The sequence below is a fragment of the Oryx dammah genome, unplaced genomic scaffold (genome assembly GCF_014754425.2).
Source record: "Oryx dammah isolate SB20612 unplaced genomic scaffold, SCBI_Odam_1.1 HiC_scaffold_16, whole genome shotgun sequence".
NCBI lineage: Eukaryota > Metazoa > Chordata > Mammalia > Artiodactyla > Bovidae > Oryx > Oryx dammah.
In genome coordinates this window covers 6359374-6371712 of record NW_024070200.1, presented here as the reverse complement: position 1 = coordinate 6371712, position 12339 = coordinate 6359374, and positions in this window count along the sequence as shown.

Sequence of the window (12339 nt, the reverse complement as noted above, 5' to 3'; positions counted from 1 at the left end):
CATTCTCAGGTTGAGCTTTTCTCCTCTTCAGTTCATAGAACATCAGAACTTTGGCCCCTTGCCCGTAACTCAGACACGTCCACCCTAATTGCCTCAGTGGGCCCAGACGGAAAAATCAAAGACCCGTTTAGGGAGGGCACACGCCATCTGCAATCATTTCCTCCCTGTGCCCGGGACACACAAAATCCTCCCTGCTCTGGAATTAGGGAGAGCCTGGATGCTAAAAGCAAAAGCTGGTGCTTTGCCTGGTGGAAGGAACAGTTTGGGGGTAAGGACACAATTTGGGGAAATACTTTCCATTTCTTTAGGGAGCACCTATAGGTGAGAAAAATAAAAGAGGTATTTTCTCAATAGATTATTTTGCCACATTAATACCATAGTAAATTATAGGAATCCTTTTTACCCACCTATGGGCTTCCCAGGTGGCACTAGTGTTAAAAAAACGTACCTGCCAATGTAGGAGACACACGATCCATCCCGGGGTCAGGAAGATCCCCTGGAGAAGGAAATGACAACCCACTCCAGTATTCTTGCCTGAAAAATTCCATGGACAGAGGAGCCTGGTGGGCTACAGTCCATGAAGCTGCAACAACTCATACACGAGCACGCACACACACGCACACACATATACACACATAGAGTTAATGAGAGACAAACAAGTGGAAAGGCAGAAAAAGAATATTCGAAAGTTATAACGTTCAAACCAAGAAAAATAAACACAAGTGGCCAATAAGTCCATAAGAGGATGTGCAAACTTACTATTAATCAGAGGAATGAAAATTTTAAAATTGAGACACAATTGCTCTGATTGCAAGCCATTTTTAAAAATGTAATTGAAAAAACTGTTGAAAAGCAGGCATTTTGACCAAAGCTGATTGGAGTGAAAACTGATACCATTTTGGGAGAATCATTTGGCTCTTTAACAACAATGAAAAAGACGCATACTTTTGACCCAGCAAGTGTATTTTTAGGACTCTAAAAATGCTCGTACATTTGAACAAGTACATATAAAAAGAATACGCAACATGTCATACAATTATATAACATAAAATATATATTTGAGTGATAGTTTTAGCAATGTTTGTCTACTAACAAAAATTAGAATGTTGGGGAATAGTTAATTCAATCTAAGCTATGTAAATTTTTGCTGCCATTAAAAAGTGTGCTCTGTGACCACTGACATAGAAATTACATTATTAAGTGAAAAAAAAATCTATATATAAGTGAAAAATGTAAACAAATGAGAAACCCAAGTGAACTTTGAGAGATAGATGATAAATGAATGGATAGATAGATAAATAGATATTGATAAAACACAAATTATACCTTACATTAAAATGTGGATATATTTCGATGCCATTATGACATACACATGTAATTATATGTTCATGCTAAATAGATACCCGTTTGGATAACAAACTGTTTCCTAGGCTGATCTGAAGAAGCAGGATATAGAACTGTGTGTCCTGGGAAAGAACAGAAAAAATAATAAAGGAGAGTTTCATTCTGTTTCTCTACTCTTTTATTTTTGTAACTGGTATTGCTTTTTAAATTTAAGACAGTCACCCAAAGTTAGCTCCGTTCCCCTCTGTGCGGAAATGCCTCCATGCCTTTTTTCGCACGTGTGTCCGTTCATCACACACATCTGGTGGTCCTCTACCATCACTCGGAGACACCTGCATGCCTGCTAAGTTGTTTCAGTCTTGTCTGTCCAACTCTGTGCGACCTATGGACTATAGTCCACCAGCCTCCTCTGTCCACGGGATTCTCCAGGCAAGAACAGTGGGGTGGGTTGCCAAGCCCTCCTCCAGGGGATCTTCCTGACCCAGGGATCGAACCCATGTATCCTACTTCTCCTGCATTATCACTGCTTTATCACTAGCGCTGCCTGGAAGCACTCCCCCCAACACCAAGACCCCTAGAAGACCTCTGAGTGTGGGAGTCACGTCCTCACAAGAGAGCCTGTTCTGTCTTGACCTCTCTATCTGCAGGGAAATGCTTCCCTTTCAGCAGAAGCTCTGGGTCCTCTGCCTGTGATATTGAATCTGCTGGCCCTTGCTGGCCGGGATCCGTGACAGCTTGTGGAGTCAAAGCCCTCCTGGGGACGGCTTCCCCATCGACTGAAACTCAGCACAGGCGCAGTTGTTTCAGACAAGCACCAAAGCAGGCCTCTGCTTGGGGAATACCCACTGGGAGCTGGTGGTTTCTGTTTCTGGGGCTCTGCTTGGAAATTCCTAACCTCTTCCTTGTCTTGCCCTCGGGCAGCTGTGGATCATCCCGTTTGCAGGGCCTGCTTATTGGGCCCACTAGCGCACCAGGCAGTCAACCTCAGGAGTGACAATTGTAAAGCATCTCAGCGTGAGCAGAGCTCCTTGTCATTCTACAGAGCTTCGTGCTCCCTGCCTAAAGCATCCTTTCCAAAGAGACATCACCTCCCCATGTTTCTGTTTCAGTGCTGGCAGGACAAGACCCAGGCCTCTCTGCCTGGCCTCCATCCTGCCGTCTCTGCTCTCACCTGCATCCTCACCTCCCATCTCTGCTGCAAAGGCAGCCCAAGGTCCAAGTAGGCGAGCTGTGTGCAGACTCCCTGATGGCTGGGCCCCTCACGCCCCTGCATCTATTCGCATGCTGCTCTGTCTCCAGGGTCTGCTTCCCACAGCATCCCCTGTCTGTTCTTTGAAAGTGAAAGTGAAAGTGAAACTCGCTCAGTCGTGTCTGACTCTTTGCAACCCCATGGACTATACAGTCCATGGAATTCTCCAGGCGAGAACACTGGAGTGGGTAGCCTTTCCCTTCTCCAGGGGATCTTCCTGACCCAGGGATTGAAACCAGGTCTCCCGCATTTCACATGGATTCTTTACCAGCTGAGCCCCAGGGAAGTCTGTCCTTAGGACTCAGCTTAAACTTTATGTCTTCCAGAAGCCTTCCCAGGTGGCAACCTCTGAGGGTAGGTTAGAGGACCTCCTCTGGGCCCCCAGAGCCCCCTGCCAGGCTACCTGTTGCCATGTGAGTCTCAACCACAGACTGTGAGCTCCATGAGGATGCATTTTCTCTACATCTTCTCCTGTGCAGCCTGGCCATCCTGGCTGGCATATATGAATTATATGTGGAATATATGAATTAACAGATGGTTGGGAAATGAACTTACATCTTAAGAAAACAGAAGATCAGAAGCAAGTTCGTGGAAACAGGAAGCATTTTTATAACACCAGGGAGCCCGAGTTTGCGTGCCCTGAAGCCACAGATGAAGAGCCGCCACTGGCATTTGAGCCAAATGGACCAAATCACTCTCCTCCCCCTGCACCTGTCACCTCTACTCTTCCGCAGGTGGAATCCCTGGGTCTCCACTTTAGCCAAGTTGTGGGCAGCAAGCTTGCTCAAGACACGTGGGATCATCCAGAGTTCAGTCTTGAGCCTCTTCAGTTCTCAGATTGAATGAGACACACTGAAACTCAACATGGATTTGAAAATCTGACCCTATGCCATCCCTCCCATGACCCCAGTCCTACTGTGATCTCACTCCACATCCCTGGACTCACCGAATGTATCTACATGGGGTTTCCTTCTGAGCAAAGAAAGCAAAACAAAGCAGGAAGTATCTTCATCAGTCAGTCTCCATAAAACTCACAGTCCAGGATGACCAGGGAGGAGAAAACAGGTAGATAAGAAGAAAGTATGGACAAGGGGGCAGAGAGAACTCAGTCCAGCCGGGAAACCCTCAAGAGCTTGGTCTCCAGCACAAGGAGGAGGAAAAGGACTTGGGACTAATGGAAAGACATAGCCGTGGGAACAGAGTAGGAGAGGCATACGAAAAATCATGGAATGTGCAGAGGCCACCTGGAAGCTCTGTGGGGTTCCAGGGTAGGGTAGAAAGTCAGGGGTGTCACTAAAAATGAACCCAGAAAGTGGCCAGATGGAGACAGGCCCTGGGTGGTCATCTACAGGAGGTGGGCTGTAAACTCTTTTCAAATAACCCGGAAGGGATTTTCTGGTTCACCAACCTGAATGTCACCCAGTACTGGCAGACCCTTATCTGGAATAGTAGAATGATCATAAGCCATCAGTGGCACAAAGAGTTAGAAACCCTTAGAAGAACATCTACTAAAAGGCCTGTATTTCTCGGTGAAAACCTTCACAACACATTTCAACATGGGAATCTACCTTTTGAGATTCCATGCTTTGGAAATAATATGGGCTGTGACTCCGGGTGAAAGACGTTTCTAGATTCCCTGAGATCATCTTGACCCCAAATACAAATCAGAGTGCAAAATAATTTTCACATGATGACACATTTTTAAAGGAATGTTTCAGGTAAAATGACATAATCTTCACATCTTTCAGCCTAAGACCTTTGGCATATCTGATTCTCCACTTCCAAACTTCTTCTTCTTCTTAGTGAATTGTTAAACTGCCTCAGTAAAAGGATTTTAAAGCCTAAATCATTAACTTCTCTGGTGGCCCAGTGGTTAAGGACCTGCCTGCCAATGCAGGGGATGCCAGTTTGATCCCTGGTCCAGGGAGATCCCGCATGCATTGGAACAGCTAGGCCTGCGTGCCACAGCTACTAAAGCCTTCATGCCTAGGGCCAGAGCTCTACAACAAGAGAAATCATCAGAATGAGAAGCTCAAGCACGCCAAATAGAGAGTAGCCCTGCTCACCACAACTGGAGTAAGTCTGTGCACAGCAATGAAAATTCAGTGTAGCTATACATAAATTTAAAAAACACCTGAATTGCAAAACCATCTATTAAGTCATCTCTAATAACGGTCTCTTTTATATACATAAATACATCTGTTGCTCTTTTCCCTAAACTCAAAATCACAGCTTCAGTGGAGAGTCCAGCCTGATTGGTCCAGCATTTGCTCACTGCTAGATTATAATGTCGGAGAAGGCAATGGTACCCCACTCCAGTACTTTTGCCTGGAAAATCCCATGGATGGAGGAGCCTGGTAGGCTGCAGTACATGGGGTCGCGAAGAGTCAGACATGACTGAATGACTTCACTTTCACTTTTCACTTTCATGCATTAAAGAAGGAAATGGCAACCCGCTCCAGTGTTCTTGCCTAGAGAATCCCAGGGACGGGGGAGCCTGGTGGGCTGCCATCTATGGGGTCGCACAGAGTCGGACACGACTGAAGTGACTTAGCAGCAGCAGCAGCAGAGTACAATGTGATGGGAGCATGTGGACTGACAGGTTTTAGAATAACCCAACTCATTGTTCTTTTCCGCTCTACAGAGAAGAAACCATGGCATTCGTTGTGCAATAAGAACAGACTTCAGAGAGGTCATTCCAACATTTCATATTCAATAGAAACAAAAGCATATTTAATCAAGCACTTTAACTTCATTAACTGGAATGTATGTTCCAACTCCAGAGTTTTTAACTTGAACTTATCAAGATGCTTTTGAAGAATTACTTGATGCTTATGGACTTTGTCACTTACAAAATAACTCCCCCGAAGTTCTATTTGGCCAGCAGCAGATAGAATACACCCCAAAAGAGAAAGCTTTGCTTCTAAAATTGTAAACCATAAAAAAGTTAGGATCAGACTTGCATCAGTGTGCCCCTATACAAAACTTTTCAATGGTGGAAGGGTCCTCATTCACTGGGGCACAGAAAGTATCTTTTTTGAGATGGCTTCAAAGGATGCTAACACTTGGTCACATAGGGGGACTCAGCTGAATAAAGGGTCTGGATTACCAAGGCACAGGCCACAATCTTACCAGGGCCAGGCCCTAAAACAACCCAAACCCAAATGGTGAAGTGCCCACAAATAAAGGCACATATGCTCTGCTGGCATATGATTCCTCAGGTTTGGACTTATATCATGGTCCTACTTGGCTGACATCACTATCTTCAGTATTTAACAGTTCTTTAAAGAAAATATTTATTTATTTATTTGGTTGCCTTGGGTCTTTGTTGTGGCATGCAGGATCTTTTGTTACACAGCACAGATTCTCTAGCTGTAGCATGCGGGCTCCAGAGTACTCAAGCTCAGAAGTTACAACACACAGGTTTAGTTGCTGTGCAGCATGTGGGATCTTAGTTCCCTACCTAACCAGGGATGGAACCTGCATCCCCTGCATGGCAAGGAGGATTCTTAACCACTGGACTACCAATGGCTAAGATGGACCACCACCTATCTTCAGTATTAAAGAGCAGACATCTTCCATAACCTAGCAACATACCCATGTGCTAAGACTGGAAGGAAATACAAGTATCAAGAGCATCCCTGGAGGTTGCCTCCCTGTCTCCTGGTTGCCTTTCTGGAAAGGATGGCTCCCAGGGCCAGCACACATAATGTGACCCCAAAGTCCTCTATACCTTGGGGCACAGTGAGGTGGTCTCTGGACTCACTACTGTGCATGTTAAATTCCTTCAGTCGTGTCCGACTCTTTGTGACCCTGTGGACTGTGGCCCACCAGGCGCCTCTGTCCGTGCGATTCTCCAGGCAAGAATACTGGAGTGGGTTGCCATGCCCTCCTCCAGGGGATCTTCCCAACCCAGGGACTGAACCCGCATCTCTTGTATCTCCTGCACTGGTGTGTGGTTACTTTACCACTAGCACCACCCGGGAAGCTCAGGCTCACTACTAGGTAACCCATAATTTTTCTGAGCCTCGGTTTCCTTACCTATAAAACAGGCATAATAACAGCTTCTGGAGAAGGTTCTTTTGAGGAACTGAGCAGAAGAAATGTGGGAAGGTACACCATAAATTGGGCTTCCCAGTGGTAATGAATCTGCCCGCCAGTGCAGGAGACACAGGAGACGTGGGTTCAATCCCTGAGTCAGGAAGAGCCCCTGGGGGATGAAACGGCAACCCAGTCTGGTATTCTTGCCTGGAGAGTCCCATGGACAGAGGACCCTGGTGAGCTACAGTCCATAAGGTCACAGGAGAAATGGGCACAACTGAGTGAGCGAGCGCACAGGCAGCACGCACGCTCATCATGAATTATGAAGCACTGCTGAGAGGCAACTTGTCATGATTATGTATAAGGGCCCAAGGGCTGTCCCGGGACGTCTTTTCTGCATCTCAGTTCTCCATCTCTTCTTTGGGACACCTCATCTCCCTCTAAATGCCTTTCTTTCTTGAGATACAGCCTCCCCTGCTGGTCTCTAAATTGGCACATCTTCTTACCACTCCCCCTGAGATTTTCAGTTCCTTTAATCCAATGAAATAAGAAGTTCAGGCCATCATCTTCAAAGAATAAGAATAAAATTTGGGGACCAAAATTATACCCGTTGGGATTGCTTCTGTGGAAATACTTTGGAATTCCTTTTCATGCCTTATTAAATAATTTAAATGTTTCTTTTCTGCATTCAATGTTAGTTATTTAAACTCTAGTCCTAAGCTCCATTAGCAACCTTATTAGCACAAAACTTTCTTTGCCCGTTGGATTAGTTTTATAGATTTTTGCATAGAAGTCATGCACACAGGCAAATTCAAGGGCATGGCTGTGGTTATTGTCCTGCAGTCATAGGAAACAGGGTAAATTTAAGCTGACACAAGTAATCTCACTGCACCTAATAGCTTCTTGGTGTAATTAATGCTTTCCATGTGTATTAAGAGCTGTTAGCACATCAAACTCATTTTTGTGGACTCTAGCAGATGTAAGTGGTACCCTACCCTGAGATTCCATCCTTGAGTGGAACTGAGGATGGATACTCAACGTTACCAAGTTGGTATTTCATAATCAGGTGTAAGAACACAGTCATAAAATGTTAGGAGGATGGAGAGAGATTTGGAGTCATCACATAGATACAGCTAAAAGATCCAAGTGATAAGCTTGAGAATTTCAACCATTTCCTTCTGCCTCTGCCCCAGCTGCTCCCTCTGTGACGGACCTGGGGAGGAAGAAGCTGCTTGTGAAAACCAAAAGTCACAATGAGTACCAGGAAAGAAGAGGAAATAAAAGAGAGCTTGTGAGGTGCAGCCTCGGGAGCCGCTTTGAAGGGGGCACTTGGCTGCTCATGTACTCTTCCCTGTCCACAGAGAAGAGCAGCCACACACAACAGGGACTGTCTCTGAGGCCAGCCACGGGCTGGATGGTCTGGGGGCTGCTGTCCTGGGATCTGCGGGCACAGGAGACAACAGGCCATTGTCAGAGGCAAGAGCAGGGCTGAATCTGCTCACACCAGGCCAGGAAAGTAATGGCCAAGCAAAACGTGTGACTCACTGACCGTGATCAACACAGAGCTTGTGCAGCCAGGATAGTCTCTCCAAGGCAACTCTGGGATGCACAGAATCCCCAAAAGCCAGACCTGCTCCTGGGAGAAAGAGGCCCAGGCTTTGTTTTTCTACCTGAGAGAACCCTCCTCTCCCCCTGCTGGGACCCTCCCAGAGCCATGAAGGCATCTCACTCCCAGGCATTAGCGTCATTGCGGAAGTGATCCCTTAAATGCTCTTCATTTCAAGTAACATTAATTTCTGAGTCTCTGCTTATCGTCTGCCCCACTCTTTCCAATTATATGCATTTTCTCTGAGGCTGCCTGCATCAGAGGAGATGATGTCCACTGGAAGAAATAGCACCTCAAAGAAACGGAGAAGAAATCGCTGCTGGTGTATGAGTCCTTGCTAGACCAAAGCGAAGTGTGGACCAACTAGGCCATTCTGCTCACGCCTTCCGGTGCATCCTCTGTCTAAACAGGGACACTGGGGGGACACGGAGCATCAGGGGCGTGGACTGAAGGGTAGCTGAAGGGTTGAGAGGACGTGGAGTGCAGGCGGATGCTGGTGCAGAAACGGGCTCAAGCACCTTGGCAGGCATTCACCGGGTGGAGCGAGGAACAGCCTGGAAACTGGCTCACAAGTCAGAGGAAGCCCCTCCATCCGCTTGGGAACCATCAGACAGAGACCCCCAGAGAGCCTGGGGGAGGACAGGCGAGCTGAGCCATGTGTCTGTGGGGATGAGGATACAGAGCCGGCTTAGGGTGAGGGAGCCCGCGGCCAGTCACAGGAAGACTAGGTGTATCAGTTCACGGTCCCTCCAACAGGAAGAGAGACGCAGACATAGAGAACATATCGGTGGACCCAGCGGGAGAAGGAGAGGGTGGGATGGTATGAGAGCGTCACAGCGACACAGATACACTAGCGTGGGGGAAGGAGCTCGCCAGTGGGTAAGTGCTGCATAACACAGGGAGCTCAGCTCGGGGCCCTGGGACGACACAGAGCAGGGAGATGGGGGCAGAGGTTGGGAGGGATGCTCAAGAGAGAGGAGATACATGTACACTTATGGCTGATTCATTGCAGCCAAGGGTAGACTCAGAATTCAGAGCCAGGGTTCCAGAAGTAGCAACCTAGTGTCAGATACCAGACTTCTCCGGAAGACAGGGTGAGACCTGCACCCTACCACGTTGTTCGCTCGTGCGGCAGAAACCAACACAACTGAAAAGCAATTATACTCCATGTTTTTTAAAAAAATAAGCACATTAAGAAAAAAAAAAAAAAAGAGGACTGGGGCCTGGGGCTTGGCAACAGGGTATGATGGGCCCTGGCTGCCCCCTCTCAGATGCTTTTATAGTGAAGCTTCCATTGAACCAGTTTCTGGGGGCCCTGGGGGCACTTCAGGAATTTCCTGGGCTGCAAAGAGCCATGTTGCCCCAAATCCCAGCTTCACTAAACTAGCTCACACCCATAAGTGGTCCATGGGACAGTAAGGACAATGCAGGTCTGAGGGCATTCCCGGACCCAGAGGCAAGGCTGTCCTGGGGTCCACACAGCAGGTGGACTTTGCCCTCTGCCCACTCTGCTTCCCCCCACCCCCCACCTACTAAGCATCACTTCAGTGCTGGCTTCATGGAGAGCCCAATCTGCACCATTGGTGTGGAAGGCTGTGCAGGTTAGAGAGGGTTCCCCGAGCAACAAGCATCCTGCTGAGCACTTCGGGTACCCTGACTGCCCCGGGCGCTTTCCTCAACAACCTTGTGAATGAGCAGCAGCTGCAGACACTGTTACAAAGTAGGGAGCAGCCCCTCGGGGCAGGTGGTCACCTGGCTCTGCCGAGACACCCGGCAAGGGTCAGAGTGTGGGCAGGGGGCTCCACAGGTGTTACCTGGGGACAGCTGGCCACGTCTAGTGAGCGACTTCGTAGGGTGCAGGTCTCACGCAGTCTTCTGGAGATTCTGGCACCTGACACCAGGCTGCTACTTCTGGAACCCTGGCTCTGAATTCTGAGTTTACCCTTGACCAGCTGGGCAACCTTGGGCCAGTTACTAAGCCTTTCAGAGCCTTGTTTCTTCTGCTGATAAAACGAGGCTTAGATGAACTTTGGGCTTCCCTTGTGGCTCAGCCGGTAAAGAATCCACTTGCAATGTGGGAGACCTGGGTTCGACGCCTGGGTTGGGAAGATCCCCTGGTGAAGGGAAAGATTACCCACTCCAGGATTCTGGCCTGGAGAATTCCATGGGCTGTATACAGCCCATGAGGTCACAAAGATTCGGGCACGACTGAGTGACTTCTCACCTTCACTAGATGAACTTTGCCAGGTTTTCTAAGGACTAAGCTTTAAAAACGCATTGAAATATGAACAATGAGTAAACGGCAGCCCTCTTGCTCTCCAGTTCCCAGCCCTCCTACCTCTCTCCAGTGTGTGCTGCTTGGCTGGCTGAAGCCTGCAGGTCCCAGGACCCTGTCTGCAGCCGGACAAGCTAGCTGTCCCTGGGAGCCCCAGCACCTGCCACGCTGTCCTGTCCTGTTTTCCTCCGAGAAGAGCACACCCTGACCTCGAATCTGCCTGCTCCCAGGAGGAAGGAGAAAGGACTCCCAGGCAGACTCACCTGGCTCCCACCAGCCCCCTCCCCGCATGCTCAATGGGCCACCCCACTCCCCCCCAGCAGGCCCTCCCTTCCCACCAGAGACAAAAGATGTCCCCTCCACCTCCTTCTCACCCAGGCCTGATGACAGGCCACCCTGTGGCCCTGTCTTGTCTCATGTCCTGAAAGTTAATGCACCTTGAAGGAAAGGTGACTTCCTCCCCAGAGTGCAGTGGGGAGACCAGATGTGGGGAAGCAGACATCCTCCCGTCTCCTCCTCCAGGACTGATGCTCTGTTTAGAGCTGACTGCAAACTCTCCCGAGAGAGGACCAGAGACGAGCCACCCACCCGCCCTGGCCCCCAGTATATCAGCCTCAGGAATGAGGCTGCGTCTGTTTGCGGTCCCTCCAGACCGTATCCTCCATACCAGGACAGCATGGAAAGGAAACAGAGGTGTGTAAAAAAGGCTGGAGGGGTGCACTCCTTTTCCTCGACTCCTGTACCCATCTCTCCAGGGCAAAGAAGAACAATGCTAGAAAGACCCCAGGTCTTCTTAGCAGAAAATCCAGAGTTGTAAAATCCCCGGCAAGCCCCTGTGCAGCGCAGAAAGCACCGCTTCCCTGAGGGCTGGGCAAGAAATGGGAGCAGGTTAACTGAGCCCTGCTGGGGGCCTGGTGTCCTCCAGGGTGCCGGACACATGGAATTCCACTGAATTCTCTCAGAGTCTCCCCAGGGCAGATAACAGAGCCTCCATTTTCCAGAGGAGGGAATCGAGGCTTGGCGATGGGACTGGCTCATTCAAGGTCACATAGCCAGTGACCTGTTGGGTGATGTCAGCTCCTTACACAGCTGAGCTCTCTGCCGTGTCCCACCTCTGCCTGCACAGAGCTCTGCAGCCCCCAGAGGACTTGGTGCAACCAGTGAACAGATCACCTTGATCACAGCCTGGCTACGGGCCCCTTTTAAGGAGGAGAAAAGTGAGGCCCCAAAAACTCAGAGACATCCTGACATCACACAGGGACAGCCTGGCTCTGACAGGCTGTGCTAAGGGAGGGCTGCTGTGTGTGTGTTCTGAGTGGTCCTGGACTGTCTCCCACCCTTGCCTGCCAGCCCTGTGCACCCGGTCTTTGCAGCATGAAGAGTGACCAAATGGAAACCTGCAGGGGTAGAGAGGGATGAGCCCTCCCCTACCTTTCCTGCAGTCGGTGGTTATCCTTAGTCACCACTAATCTTCGTGGAGGCTTTATGGAGAGAGTGCCCCAGGCATCGTCTAAGCACATTGTCTGCCTCTTCACGGTACATCCCTCACGAACCCTTTAATGCAGATATTATGATTCCCCGCTTTGCACAGAGGGGATCTGGAACCTAGAGGGGCTAACTCAGAGGTCAAGTTCCTTAGCTCATTAGTAGCAGGTCAGGGATTCTGCTCCAGTCTGGCCCGGAGCCGGTCGTCTTAATCGCACCCTAGCCCTTAATCTGTCCAGCTCTTCTCATCTCCCTTTTCCCTCTCCCTCCTCTCCTGTCTCTCCCTCCTTCTCCTCTTTCTTCCCTTCCTCATCCTTCTCTCCCTTTTGTTACAAAAAG